The 16,536-nt window shown below is 34.1% G+C and overlaps 1 protein-coding gene across 2 annotated transcripts in view; it reads left to right on the top strand.

The window, feature by feature from the left end:
* The window catches only part of LOC143896447 (lipopolysaccharide-induced tumor necrosis factor-alpha factor homolog), a 39,653-nt gene extending 23,628 nt beyond the window's left edge, over nucleotides 1-16,025 (top strand). Inside the window, exons 4-5 of one of the 2 annotated variants that reach the window (XR_013256649.1) lie at nucleotides 8,354-8,527; nucleotides 10,348-16,025. The gene's annotated coding sequence lies outside the window, so the exon portion shown is untranslated. The remainder of the gene's footprint in view (nucleotides 1-8,353; nucleotides 8,528-10,347) is intronic. The other variant, XR_013256650.1, reaches the window with a different exon arrangement.
* Nucleotides 16,026-16,536: the final 511 nt, after the last annotated feature.

Here is a 16,536-nt window from a genome sequence, read left to right as displayed (position 1 = left end):
GACCGTGGCAGTCTAGCAGACAAAAAATCAAGCAATTTATGTTTTAATAATTAATTTTTCTATGAAATGTGCGGTAACCTTCCCCTTTCTTTCACTCATTTATTTGTAAATTATTAAGTTTCATATGCATATTTTTTTTCCTTATTATTTGCATTTTTTCTTGCACTTATTTCATTCTGAAGGTGTGCAATATGTCATTTTCCATAAGAACCTATGCTAAAAAGTACAATTTTTGGAGTGGATTTTTTTCATAACGGGACGGTGAAAAATCCTTAAAAAATTTACATAATTCTATTTTGCATTCCAGAACAACATATTAAGATTTCATAAAACTGGCTGCATTTTTTTGTAGCGACGGAACCTCGATCCTTATTAATATATAACTCTTTCCAAGAATCTCTTTTAATTCCTGTTCTAAAAATTCTCTGTATTTTTTTCTTTTACATATTCATTCTTCAAGAACATTCTGTGATGTACTTTTATTCCAATATATTTTTATTCTAAAAATATCTAATATTTCTTTCAGATTATCTACAAAGTCGTTTCCTTTTCCCGTTTCTTGTTCCCTGTTTATAAGTTTAATTGTACGTGTTGCTTGGAAATTATAAACATTCTACAGTTGGACGACAGGTAACAATAAGTGTTTTTAATAGAACATTATATATATGTATATATATAATATTATTATATACATATATATATATATATATACATGCACACGTATACGCACTTAAAAATTGTTAAAATTTTATGAAACTGGCTGCATTTTTTTTTAGCGACGGAACCTCCTTAATATATAACTCTGGTAAATTTCTACAATTAGGGCCCCAATGAGAAAAATTTGGGGGTCGCTTGTATTTACTAAGATATTGTGGTAAATATTGACATAAAATCATTATTTTCAAAAGTTAATGACTTTGTGGGGTAGACCTTGCTTCACTTTGCACAGTAAACATAATTCTTGTGTTCTCACAAAAATCATAATGTGTGTGCCCTGCTTTAACGAAAATTACAACTTTTATAAAGCAGGACATACACACGTATGTGTGTGCCCTGGTTTAACAAAAATCACTTCTATAAAGCAGGACATACAAACGTGTGTGTGTGCCTTGCTTTAACGAAAATCACAACTTCTATAAAGCAGGGCATACACACCTGTGTGTATGTGCCCTGCTTTAACGAAAATCACTTCTATAAAACAGGACATACACACGTGTGTGTGTGTGCCCTGCTTTAACGAAAATCACAACTTCTATAAATCAGGGCATACACACGTGTGTGTGTGTGCCCTGCTTTAACGAAAATTACAACTTCTATAAATCAGGGCATACACACGTGTGTGTGTGTGCCCTGCTTTAACAAAAATCACAATTTATCAATTTATCAATTTTGGCCACATACAGTATTTTACAACCATAAAATTTTAACCTAAATGGCACCGTTAATGAGTATGCGGACAACTTAATTTGTGATCAGAATATTGAACGAACATGACGAGAAGTCCGAGCCAACATTCCACGGTACGGAACGCAAGAAAAACATCTCATCGGATACATAGCAAAATTTTTTTTTAAACGGCGATACAAGTTTAGTGACAAAATAGTTGTTTTTTTCGAAGCCATTGGAAAATTTTTTCCACCGGAAGAGAATACAACTGACAATGAGAATAATTAATCCGTATTTGATAAATAAAAAAAACCAAATATCCGAGTTTAGTGTTTCTTTTTCATTTTCTTAACAATATCTTGAAAAATACAAACGACCCCCAAATTTTATCAACAGTTTTGGATTCGAGGGGCAAAAATACATAGAATTTACCTCTTTTCAATTGATTTCTCGTTGGGGCCCTAATTGTAGAAATTTACCCTAACTTTTTCCAAGAATTTCTTAATTTTCTAATTCCTGTTTTCAAAAATCTCAATTTTTTTTTTTTGACATATTCCTTCTTCAAAAATATTCTGTGATGCACTTTTATTCCGAGATATATTCTTATTCTAAAAATATCTAATATTTCTTTCAGATTATCTACAGAGTCGTTCAACTTATTTTCTTTTCCCATTTCTTGTTCCCTGTTTATAAGTTTGATACAGTTGGATGACTGGTATAAGAATAAGTGCCTTTAATAGAACATTATATATGTATATATATAATATTATTATATACATATTGTTACGCTTATCCGTGCGTCCGCTGCTCACTCACACACTCACTCGCGAACGCGGCGCGTAATCCCGTTTCCAGGAATAAAGACTCTTTTTATGTTAGAAAGGAACTCGTTTAATAGGAACTCGTTTAATAGGAACTCGTTTAACAAAGAGCTCGGGTGGACACGTCCGAACGAATCGGAAACCCAGAGCGAAATCTCACAGTCAATGTGTAATCAATAAATCAATAATTCCGTCGTTAAGGACCGCGCTTCGACTTGAAGCTCTTCGAGCGAAGTTCACGTGGACGAAGTTCAGCGCGCAACGGGTGTCTCGGCACGGGCGCAACACTGCCCTCCCTCTTCCAGATTGTCGTCCCGACAATCCGGAAGGGCAGCTGAAGCGGACGGTTCCCCACCGGGTCCTCTTCCTCAGGAAGTCCAGGTCTTCCCCGAGACGGATTCTTGTCCTACCCCGAGCTGCTGCTACGGGTAACCAGACTACGTCTCCTTCGACCACTTCCTCTTTGACTCCGCAGGACTCCACTACATTCCGGCTCGGTGCGGACCCCTTGTTTCCAGCGCTGATCCGTTCCTCTTGAACGTCTTCGGACTGGGAGGGGGAATAACTCTCCGTGGACCCTGCGTCTCGCAAGACTCCCCCAGTCCCCACCTCGGCATTTGCCCTAAGTCCCACGGAAAACCACGGATCGAAAACCGTGGGCGAGGCAGACTTCTTTAGAAGACTTCAGGCGATCACGTTGCCTTCTTTCGGGTCGAAAGTTTCTTCGCTCTTCCTCTCTTTCTGCGAAAGCAAACATTAAACGCAGCAACTTTCACAAAATACACAAAAGCATAAAAAAAGTTATTAAAACACGTAAACATTGTAAACATAAATAAAAGAGTTCCCACTACCCTCGGGCTCCGCTAGACTTCTCGCACCACAACCTAACCCAAATGTCTCTCTACAAAAGGAGCTAACCTATCGGCATGCACAATTTTCTTCCTATTCCGAGGAGACCTGTGAATACAGAATACTACGTCACTTAATTTCTTAACTATAGAATACGGGCCCTCCCAATTGTTCTGCAACTTAGGAGCCCTCCCTCTTCTCCTTTGAGGATTAAACAGCCAAACTTTCTGCCCCTCTTGGAAAAGAAATGATCTTGCTCTCCCGTCATACCAGGTTTTAATCTTCGAAGATCTCAACGACATTCTCTCTCTTGCCTCAAAATGAATTTTTCCTAACCTTCTCCTCAAGTCTTGGACGTAATACCCGGAAGATTCCTGCTCCTGAACATCTGGAGAATTACCTCGTAATAAATCTAGAGGAAGTTTTAAGTCTCTAGCGAAATATAATTCTGCTGGAGTGAAACCCGTGGCCTCATGCTTAGATGATCTATATGCCAGTAGGAACATGGGAATCCATCTATCCCAATCTTTCTGATTTTCAGAGACAAATTTTGCCAAGAAATTTGTTATCGTCTGATGTTGACGTTCGACTTGGCCATCCGACTGGGGATGTAAAGGAGTAGTCCTTGTCTTTTTAATTCCCAGAAGGTTCATTAATTCCCGAAATAACTTAGACTCAAAATTTCGTCCTTGGTCAGTGTGGATTTCTAAGGGAACTCCGTGTCTGGAAATAACCTCGTTAACGAAGACCTCGGCGATAGTCCTTGTCCTAATATTCCTGATCGGAAATGCTTCTACCCATTTAGTGAAACAATCAACGATCACAAGTAAATATTTGTTTCCGGTGGAAGTTCTCGGGAGGGGACCAAGTATATCCATCTGTACCCTCTGAAAAGGGGTGCCCACGTTATAAATTTGAAGAAGAGATCTCCCTTTGCCTGAGGGACCCCTCCTGGCTACACAGACACGACAAGATCTGCACCAGTCTTCTACATCGCGCTTACAGGTAGCCCAATAAAAACGTCGACGGATTTTACTTAGGGTCTTATTTATTCCAAAATGCCCTCCCGAAGAAGAATCGTGAGCTTCCTCTAAGATCCTGGCAACCTGACTTCGGGGAACTACCAGCTGAAAGAAGACAGAATTTAGATTAGGGGCTTCCCACTTCTTATAAAGAATATTATCTTTAACAACAAGAGCATCCCAATATGCCCAATAAATCTGAGAAGAAATATCTCCTGATACTACTTCAGAACGAAGAGGACGAACACCTACCTTCTTCGCCTGTAAAATTAAAGAAATGTCCGGATCCAATCTCTGCTCCTTTCGCCAGAGTTCCAGACTTTCAGTGTCTAAGGAGATTCGAGCAACAGTCTCTTCTTGTCCCTGAGAAGATTTCTTTTCCACCCTTGCACAATACTGACAATCTTCCATCTCACACAGTCGCCTTGATAAACCATCGGCATTCTTGTGAGAAAAGCCTTTACGATGAACCACAGAAAATTCAAATTGTTGGAGCCTCTCCAACCAACGAGCCAATTGTCCTTCCAAATCTTTGAAGGACATTAACCACTTCAAAGAGACATGATCCGTGCGAATTAAAAATTTTCGCCCCAAAAAGTAATGGCGAAAAGATTTAAGAGAGTCGACAATCGCCAAAAGTTCGCGGCGAGTCACACAATAATTTCTTTCCGCCTTATTTAAAATACGACTGTAATAAGCGATTACTCTTTCTTTTCCCTCCTGTTCCTGAGAAAGGACCGCGCCAATCCCAACACCAGAAGCATCAGTGTCGACAATAAATTCTCCTTCCCCATCAGGAAAAGATAGAATTGGGGAAGATGATAATGCAAGTTTTAATTCTTCATAAGCCTTTTGACAATTTTCTTCCCAAACAAATTTAACTTTATTTTCCGTAAGAATAAATAAAGGCTTGGCTATTGAAGAAAATCCTCTAATAAATCTTCTATAATAGGAGCAGAACCCGAGAAAACTCCTCAATTGCTTCTTAGTGTGAGGGACAGGCCAGTCTCTCACTGCAGAGATCTTTTCAGGATCTGTTGCAACGCCCTCGGAAGAAATTACATGACCTAAATATTTTACATTTCTTTCAAAAAGGACACATTTTTTTGGATTGATTTTTAAATTAGCATTACGTAAACGAAGAAAAACCTTTTTCAGATTCTCAACCATTTCGTTAAAATTCTTCCCGAAAATAATTACATCGTCCAGATAAACTAAACAAATCTTAAATAATAAACCATGAAGAACTTTTTCCATAAGACGTTGAAAAGTCGCGGGGGCGTTACATAATCCAAATGGCATCACAGTAAATTGCCAAAGACCATTACCGATAGAAAAGGCAGTCTTTTCCCTATCCTCGGGATGTATTTTCACCTGCCAATATCCGCTTTTAAGATCGAGTGTAGAAAACCAAGTGTTACCTGCTAATTGGTCGAGGATATCGTCAATTCGTGGTAAAGGAAAGGAGTCTTTCATAGTAACATCATTCAATTTTCTATAATCCACGCAGAATCTAATCGATCCATCCTTCTTTTTTACTAATACTGCAGGAGAAATCCAGGGGCTTTGTGACGCTTCGATCACTCCTTGTTCCTTCATTTCCTCAATAATCTCATTAACTTCCTTTCTCATGTTAAAAGGGATTCTGCGTGGTACCTGTTTAATAGGGAGAGAATCTACAACGTTAATTACATGACTAACTACATCACAATTTCCCGCAACAATCTTTTCAGAAAATACATCCCGATATTCACGAATGAATTCAACAAAAACATTTTGCTGATTATCGGAAAGATTCTTAGAATTTTTAGAAAGGAGCTCCTCCAAAAGGGGAGAGAACTCCTTAGAATCTTTCGTTTGGGCAATCCTTCGAATAACAGAAGGTGCGCCGAAAAAAGAATCGCAAACTCGACCGAAATCTGTCTTCCGAAGAAAATCCACCCCCAGAAGACAATCATCCGCAATGTCCGACACTAATATCGGAAGCTCGAATGAGTTTTTACCGAGTTCAACCTTGGCGAGAATTTCGAAGTCAACCGTAACGTCTTCCCCCGTGGGATACTTGAATCTTCGACCGAATACCGGAAATCTCCGTTCCCCTTCACGAACGAATTTCCTATTTATTAAAGAAACATCGGAACCCGTATCTATTTTGAAAATGCATTCTTTATTATTAAGAAAACCAGTGTAACAATAATCTTGAAAAATCTTATGCACTCTATTAACAGGAAAACACCGTTTCGTCGGGGATTTATCCATGCAAGCTGATCTCTCCCCGCCGAGATCAACTAAACCACGTTTTCCTTTTTTTCCGGACACTCGTTACGGAAATGCCCTTGCCTCCCGCAAAGCCAACATTCCTTCGGCTTACTCTTAACAAATTTTCTCTTTTCTCCTTCTTTCACGTTCTCTTTCTCTTTCTGTTCACCTAAAGTAGGATTCGCTGTTTCACTAGTCCCCCCATTTTTATTGAAAAACTTTCCCCCTCTATTTCTTTCCCCAAAGCTTTCGCCCTGAATAGCCTTAACCGCCTTTGCCCTTTCCACCGCGATCTTTAATGAAGTGATCCCTTCCAATTGTAAAGTTCTCTTGACAAATCCATCAAACAAAGCAGAAACGAACTGTGAACAAGCAATCTTATCTCGCACGGCATAAGTGCATTCGGGATAGGCCAGGCGCGAGAGCCTTTCAAGATCAGAGCCCAGCGCTGCGTATTCCTCCCCGAATCTTTGTTTTCTATTCGTAAAAAGGGAGTAATAATTTTGCGAGAGGTGCCCCTCTCCGAAACGCAGCTCGAGCTTTTCAGTGAGCTCCGCGTAAGTGAGAGATTCGATTCCATCGGCGCACGATTCGAGAAGTGACCGCGCCTTCCCGCGCAGACACGAAGCCAACACGACCGCCTTTTCCGCCTCGGTCCACAAATTCGCGCGCGCGATTAAAAGAAATTGCGCTAAGAATTCGCGAAGCGGCGCCGTCCCATCAAACGTATCCGGCTTCAACTTCAAACCGCGCGGCGCTTCACTCGAACCTTCACACGCGATGCGCCCCGCACACGAGCCCACGCTCGCGCCCATCGCCCGCAGCGGCGCGACCAAATTTCCGCACGCGGCGCGCCCCGCACACGCGCCCTCACCCGCGCCTATCTCACACGACGCCTCACTCAACATTACGCCGCGAGAAACATTATTGGAGGGACTTAGCTGGTAAACGGCGAGTTGCTCCTGGAGACGTGCCATTGCAGCATCGCGCTCCTTCAAGCGAGCCTCCATCTCACTGCGGAAAAGCTGTTGCTCTTGCTGCTCCAGCCGCCGCTCCTCGCGCAGACTTTGCAACTCTAAGTGGACGGCTTCAAAAGCGCCCGTCCCCGCCTCCGTCGCCCCCGCATCCTGCGAATGGGACGAGGCACCCGTCTCCGCTCCTGCCGACGCCGCGGCCTGCGAACGGGTCCTCGGCGGGGAGTGCATGGTCGCCATCCTGGTCGGAATACTGCGCTCGTCTAGAGTTCCTTATTCGCTCGTTCGTCTTCGCTCGTCCGATCCCGGACGAGCCCCCAAAATGTTACGCTTATCCGTGCGTCCGCTGCTCACTCACACACTCACTCGCGAACGCGGCGCGTAATCCCGTTTCCAGGAATAAAGACTCTTTTTATGTTAGAAAGGAACTCGTTTAATAGGAACTCGTTTAATAGGAACTCGTTTAACAAAGAGCTCGGGTGGACACGTCCGAACGAATCGGAAACCCAGAGCGAAAATCTCACAGTCAATGTGTAATCAATAAATCAATAATTCCGTCGTTAAGGACCGCGCTTCGACTTGAAGCTCTTCGAGCGAAGTTCACGTGGACGAAGTTCAGCGCGCAACGGGTGTCTCGGCACGGGCGCAACAATATATATATATATATATATATATATACATGCACACATATACGCACTTGCACACACATATATACTTAGTATCAAATATTTTTTGTTATATTTTTTTATTATAATACGTATATTCTTAGAACAGAGTTATATAAGTAATTTTATTTCCTTTTTTAATAAATAACAAATTTTCTTCTGTTTTGTTCGTACTTCAATATATTTTTTTTCCAAAAATACCTTTTCTTATTTCTATTCTCAGAAATCAGTTCTTTTTTATATATATTCTTTTTGTTCAAGATTATTCTGTGACGTATTCTTATTTCGATATATTCTTTGTTCAAGATTATTCTATGACGTGTATTCTTATTTCGATATATTCTTATTATTCTAAAAATATCCAATATTTCTTTCAGATTATCTACACAGTCTCGTTCAACTTGTTTTTTACTCCCAACTTCTGCCAGCCGAACGAGGGAATATTTCCCTATTTATATACCTCTTTATGAGTTTGTGTTAAACGTGTTGCTTCGTAACGTTTTTGAAAATTATAACATTTAATACGGAGTTAGAGAGAGTTAGACAGAGAGGTAAGAATATACAATGTACAATATATATACAATATACAATATTACACACACATACACATATTCAGAGTTATATGTATATATATATATACAATAGCATAGTCATCTATACACCCAACTGTTGTTTTAACGATTTTATGTTTTGCGTAAAAGAAATTACATTACTTTGACCTATTTTGACATTATTTATACGAAATAATAATATTTCACAAAACTATGTCAAAAAATAGCAATTTAGAATAATACTCTAAACACAGTTTTTTTACTTGGTATATATCTTATACCTACTGTATAAAAAGTGCTTGTATTTAGGTTAACCATAAATATGTGTGATACGGAAAAAAGACTGTGTAAAAAGGATGTATTAAAATGTTGGATTTTAATCTATTATTCCTTTTATCTTCACAGGGTTAGGTTTAAACAAAAAATATGTTCAAACAAAAGTTGTTTGGCATTGAGCGAGTCATATGATGGTGGATCTTTATTTGACCTTGAGTCAAGGTCTGAGCATTATTTCAAGGTCAACTTTATTTTTTTAAATAAAAATCCCTATTTTTTATATATTCTTGTAGCTGATGTTTCAAATGTTTTTAAAACACCACATAATAAAGCTTTTTTTGGTGAAGAAATTTCTGAGATATTTTAAATTTTGTCAATATGTAATATATAATAAAATATAAAAATATTTTGTAAAGTATTTACTTTTTAATGACTTTACCTTGATTTTTTATTTTTAGAATAATTAAAGAAATTGATTGTTGTATAAAAATATAAAAATTATTTTAAAAAGTTTTATTGTACTTTGTAGACGCATTAAGATTTTGCAAAATTGTAAATGTAAAAATTAATATCTTAATAATAAAAAGTACAAAAGAAAAAATACCAACTAGATAACAAAACAAAAAGTATATGTGTAGACTTTAAAAGTAGCAGTTGTTTTAATTTTGCTAAAAAAGATATAAATAAAAACATAATAGCTCAAAAATAAATATAAAATCAATTTAATTAGCTAAATATTACTGAGATTTTAATCTAGAAAATTTTAATATAAAAAAAATAACATTTTTTAATATACTACATACATTTACTCAATAAAATTTTATTTTATTTTTTTGTCTCTTTAAAAAACTTTGTAATTATGTTTTTAATATGTTTCAATTGTAAAAGAATATATGCATTAAAAAATAAGTGTTTCTATTTGGAAAAGTAAAGTTAATTTTGAAATAATATTCTGACTTTAATTCAAGATGAAATAAAGGTCAACATCATAAGCCCAATACAACTTTTTATTTGAACATATTTTTTATTCAACTCAACTCTGTAAAAATGAAAAGGATGATAAATTAAAATAGGACACCCTGTGTATATATGTATGTATGTGTGTGTGTGTATGTATATGTGTGTATGTATGTATATGTATGTACGTGTATATACGTGTGTATATATATATGTGTATGTATATGTGCGTATATGCGTGCGTACACAAGTACGTATATACGTACGTGCCTGTATGTAAAAAGAATGTGTATTATATTATTATATAGGTCATCGGTGAGGTTCGACCTTTTATAGATATTTACTTTATCTCTCTATCTAAGATATTTTAACTTATATTATTTTTATTTTCACATTTTTAAATTAACTATAGAAACAATTTTTTAATGTAATATTTTATTCGCAAGTTATAATATATGATGGAAATATTTTCATTGTTAGTTATTCATGATTAGAATCTTTTTATAATAAAAAATATGTATAATTCTGCAAACAATCAAAATTTTGTCATTTATATGAAACTAATAATTATATTTTTTTAATTACAGGTTTACAATGGCTGTTTAGCAGCCACTTAAAAAGATTGAAGTCTATTTCTACTAAATACTTCTTGTTTGATATTGTGTTCATTTTTATTGTGTTTATTTATTAGTTTATAAGTTTATTGTGTTTATTATATTTATTGCGTTTTGTATTTATTGTATTTTCCGTAGTTATTGTTTCTCTCTCTCTAATATTATGTTTAATCTTTTATATATTATTGTACTTAATTTTATGACAATAATATTGTAATAATTTTTTAATATTGTATTATATTATAATATTGTAATTTTGTATGTATGTATGGTAACTTAATGAAATAACTGTACTATTGCTGCTGCTGCTGCTGCTGTTGTTGATAATAATAATGATGATGATGATGATGATGATGATGATGATGATAATGATAATGATGATGATGAAAATGATATGATGATGATAATGAAAATGATATGATGATGATAATGATGATGATAATGATGCTGTTGATAATAATGATTTAAACTTATATTTCAACTTAACATAAATATATTATATTACATAATAATATAATATATTATATATTTTTACAATATATATTATTAAAATTTGAAGAAAGTAAGTTTTAACTGTATTTTAATAACTAATAATTGTAAATTATATATATTTTTTAATTATGATTTAAACTTTTATTTAAATTTAACATATATCATATTAAATAATAATAATATATATTGTATATTTACAATTATTATTAAAATTTAAAGGTATTATTAAAATTTAAAGAAAATCAGCTTTAAAATTGTATTTTAATAACTAAATTATATTTGTTTTATAATTATTATTGTATATCTATATTTTTTCAAAATGCCAAGACGTAAAGTAGAACGAACCTCGGAAGAACAAGAAGAATTTCAACGACGACGTCGTGAAAAAAATTCTGAGTATCAATCTCGTCAACGTTTTAAAATTACAAAAGTAGCAAATAATATATCAAACTCAAATAATGATACAAATTATACTGTTAGTATCGCTGGTATAATACAAGACAATCGTATAATAGAATTAAATCATGAAATTGAAGAAAATTCTACAGATGTAACATTAGCACACCAACAAGTTTTCAACATTTTTGGCACAATACATGATAATCGAGTTATAGAATTGAATGAAGAAATAATTGGGGAAAGTTCTGTAAAATTATACCAATACGTCAGCAACGTCATGTAGAATATCAATCCCATTATCGGTCTCAAAAAAGACAACTACATCGTTTAGATATTAATCGAATATGCTAATTAATGATATAAATAAATATTATATTGGTTCTATGGATGTGTCTTGTGTTCATTGTAGAGCAAAACATTTCGCAGCTGAAAAAGTATCTAATAAAGGAAATTCATTTCACGATTGTTGTAATCACGGTGCGGTGTATTTAGAACCATTGCCTCAATTTCCACAATTTCTTCGTAGTTTATTTAATGGTAGCCATGCAAAATCAAATAATTTGTTCAAACATATCCGTAGATATAACAGTTCATTTTCATTCGCATCATTTAACGCTAATTTGGTTAATTTTGTAAATAGAAGACCTGGTCCATATTGCTTCAAAATACATGGGCAGATTTATTATCAAATTAATACAGCATTGTATGCAGCTCAAAATGAAAACCCTACTTTTGGCCAGCTTTTTATTGTAGATTCTAATGAAGCAATAAATTATCGTCTCAATGAAAATTCAGATTTAGATTTTGAAATTATACAAAATCTTGAACATATAATGCGGGAATTAAATATATTTGCTCAATCTTATCAAATGATGGGTGAAAAATTAGAAAATCAACGACGATTAGAAATAGAATCTGGAGAATTATTGCCAGAATTACAATTATTATTTACATTAAGACCAGGTATGGATCGACGCCGATATAATGCTCAAAGAACTAATGAAGTTGCTGCTGTTTTTCGTACAACTGCTGATGGAGAAATTCCAGAATCATATGTAACAATACGTAATAGAAATGACAAAACTTTAAAAAACGTTAGTACTATGGATCCAAATGTTGAACCATGGATATATTCATTATTTTATCCATATGGTACTCAAAGATGGCATTGTAATTTAACAAAATTAAATAGTAATAAACGAATAACTAGAACCCAGTACATTAAATATCGCATGGCTATTTGTGATGAATTTAATGTCTTTTTATCAGGGCGTCGTCTATTTCAACAGTGGCTTGTAGACAGTTATGTAAAAATTGAAAAGAATAGAATAAATTATTGTAGAGATCATCAAAAAGAATTACGTACTGAAACATATCAAGGTTTAAAAGATTATTTACAAACTACAGCAAATAATTTAAATAGACGTATTGGAAAGATGATTATACTTCCATCTACATTTATTGGATCACCACGTAATATGTTACAAAATTATCAAGATTTAATGGCAATAGTTAGTAAATTTGGTAAACTAGATCTTTTCATTACAATGACTTGTAATCCAAAATGGCGTGAAATTGAAGAAAATCCTTTACCTGGCCAACAAACTTCTGATAGACCTGATATTTGTGCTCGTGTTTTTAATATTAAAAAAGATTATTTAATTGATTTGATTGTTAAACAAACATTTTTTGGAGAATAGCAGCCTTTGTATATGTTATTGAATTTCAAAAACGTGGTTTGCCACATGTCTACATGTTAATTACTTTAAAATACAATTCCAAAATAACAACTCCACAGATTGTTGACAAATTCATCTCTGCTGAAATTCCTGATCCATGTGAAAATCCTATTTTACATGACATAGTTATGAGACATATGATTCATGGGCCTTGTGGCAATTGGTGTTTGGTAGATGGAAAATGTTCAAAACATTATCTTAAATCTTATCTTGAAGAGACCAGAATAGATGAAGATGCTTATCCTTATTATCGTCGACGAGATAATGGCAGAAGTTTTGAACGTCCTGGTGGATATATAGTTGATAATCGTAATGTAGTTCCATATTGTCCTATTTTATCAATTGTTTTTAATTGTCATATTAATGTTGAAGTAGTTTCAAGTATCAAATCAGTTAAATATCTGTATAAGTATATTTATAAAGGACATGATGTTGCTGCTATAACAATTGAACCAATAACAGAAAATATAATTATTGATCATGATGAGATACGTAATTTTATAGACACACGCTATGTTGGACCTGTAGAAGCCAGTTGGCGCATTCTTGAGAAAAAATTACAACATAAAAGTCATACTATAGTACGTTTACCTGTCCATCTTCCTAATGAACAAAATATTACAATTGAAAATGGATTCGATGAAAATACAATAACTTCCGCTTTAGATCAAGTTACTATGTTAATAGATTATTTTGCGTTAAATTCTCGCGATGAAGAAGAAAAACAACATTTATATATAGAAATTCCACGTTATTATACGTTTAAAAAAGAAAAAATTAATGGTAGAAATGTATCGCGTTGGAGCAAACGCAAAAGTCATTTTAATTGCATAGGACGAATGTATTCCGTTAGTCCAACACAAACTGAATTATACCATTTACGACTATTATTACTCACTGTAAAGGGAGCTACAAGTTTTGATAATTTAAGAACTGTAAATGGAGAAGTTTGTCAATCGTTTTCAGAGGCATGTTTGACTTTAGGTTTAATTGAAGATGATGATGAATGGAAACAAGTTATGAATGAAGCTATTGGATGGATGATGCCAAAACAACTTCGTAGATTATTTGTACGTATATTATTGCATTGTCAACCATTGCATCCTGAAGAGCTCTGGGGAAGTTTTAAAGTAGCAATGTCGGAAGATTTTATCCGACACTTTGGAATGTTACAAGGACAAAAGAAAGCATATGCGCAAATCAATACTATGCTTTGTGCTGAAGATAAAAGTTTTGCCGATTTTCCACAAATGGAACAATTGATAGAAAATGATGAAGAAGATAATTATATGACTATTGAAGAAGTTATGGAAATTGGTATCAGACAATATGAACAGTTAAATGACAAGCAGAAAGAAAAAAATAGTAGATATAATATTAAATAGATTAGATAATAATCATCATCACAATAGTAATTGTTTTTATATCGATGGTCCAGGTGGTTCAGGTAAAACATTTACATATACAACTATTTATCACTTAGCCAAAATTCGTAATAAACATGTATGTACAATGGCTTTTACGGGTATTGCAGCAACGTTATTGCCAGCAGGAAAAACGGTTCACAAGACATTTGGATTGCTGGTTCCACTATTTGCTAATTCCTCTTCCAGTATTAAAATCCAATCAAAAGAAGCTCAATATTTGAAAAAAAAAAAAACAGATATTTTTATTTGGGATGAAGCGCCAATGGCACCGCGATATGCTCTAGAGATTATGGATCAAACGTTGCGTGATATTATGAATAACGACTTACCTTTTGGTGGAAAAATTATCGTATTAGGTGGTGATTTCAGGCAACTTCTTCCTATTAAGATACACGGTACTCGATGTGAAATTGTGAATCTTTCTATCAAGTTTAGTTCTACTTGGAAACATTTTGTAAGTTTTTTTTTGACGGAAAATATGCGAGTTCTTCCAGAGGAAACTGAATTTGCAAAATTTTTATTGGATATGGGAGATGGCATATTAAATGATGCTAACGATAATATACAACTTCCAGATTGTTGTATTGCACCCATTAATGCCGATATTGTAGAAGATATATATGGTGATCTAATACGAAATAAAGAATTTAATAATATGGCTAAGTGTGCAATACTTTCTGCAAGAAATGCTGATGTAGATGAAATTAATAAACGAGTTGTCGAATTATTAGATATATCTGAAGAACGAATTTATACAAGTACAGATAGTACTGAAAATTGCGATGATAACGGTGACATTGGTGAAGTTTTATTGCCAGATTATTTAAATACTTTGTCTCCGTCAACCCTTCCTCCTTACGAATTGCGTTTAAAACCGAATTAATGACACAATGCTTAGAAATCTTAGTATTAATGAAGGTCTTTGCAACGGCACTAGATTAATGATTATAGAACTTGCGGATCATTTATTGAAATGCAAAATTTTAACAGGTAATAAAGTAGGAGATATCGTTTTCTTAAATCGTATTACTTTGTATTGTGAAAATGTATATCCTTTCACTTTTAAAAGAAAAGACAGTTTCCGATAAAATTAGCTTTTGCTATGACAATTAATAAGTCACAGGGTCAGACATTTGACAGAGTAGGAATAGATCTTCGCAAAGACGTTTTTAATCATGGGCAACTTTATGTTGCTCTTTCACGAGTTAGATCTTGGGAAGCATTAAAAATGTATCTTGGCAGTCAGCGAAATAATAAACAAGTTAAAAACTATGTATATAAAGAAATATATGTATAATTTCTCTTCCTTTAAATTTTAATATGAGAATAGTTTTTTGACATATATAATTATATAGGATGTGTGCGTATATATTATTAAAAATGTAAAGTGTTAAAGAATAAATGACGAATAAATGACTATATATATATATATATATATATATATATATATATAGTAAAAAAGCTAAATGACGCGCGCGCAGCGCGCGCTTGTAATGTTCTAGTAAGTTATAAAATGTGTGTGATAAGTTTATTAAGATGTAAGAATGATAAACAAATTATAAAACTGAAAAATTAAAAAAAAATAGAAGAGCGATCAATGCATTAAAGATTATTGTTATACGATCCCCCCAAAAAAAGGAAAAAGAACACATAGGAGATTTCGAGTTTTACAAAGTGTCTGTATTATAGCATAAATCCCGCATGCTAATTTGTATTTTGTTGCATATATATTCCATCCTTTACTATCCCTTTACACTTATGTATCATTATATAATCATTAAACCTTTTACATTAATTTCTTACAGTAATCATTTTACGTAGGTCGCGTAACACAAGATCGCGCTCTCGATCGCGCTTCTTACTACAGTGAGAAATCGATTCAACTCACGACAGTTTCGTTAATATTAACAGTAAAAAACTTAATTAACACAATACCACAGTATATACTGTGACAATACTAATATGGCATAAAGGCACATAACAGAATAATAGGGAATTTGCGTGATTTTTTTAAAAAATTGCATTAAATAATTTGTATGTTCTTTTAATTGTCTTTTTTTTCGTAATTTATTATTTGAAATGCCGAAAACGGTCCGGAAACGACC

Source organism: Temnothorax americanus, unplaced genomic scaffold (genome assembly GCF_048541705.1).
Source record: "Temnothorax americanus isolate GAGA-0224 unplaced genomic scaffold, ASM4854170v1 Scaffold183, whole genome shotgun sequence".
NCBI lineage: Eukaryota > Metazoa > Arthropoda > Insecta > Hymenoptera > Formicidae > Temnothorax > Temnothorax americanus.
Note: the sequence above shows the minus strand (reverse complement) of the source record. Positions and strands in the feature narration are given on the sequence as shown.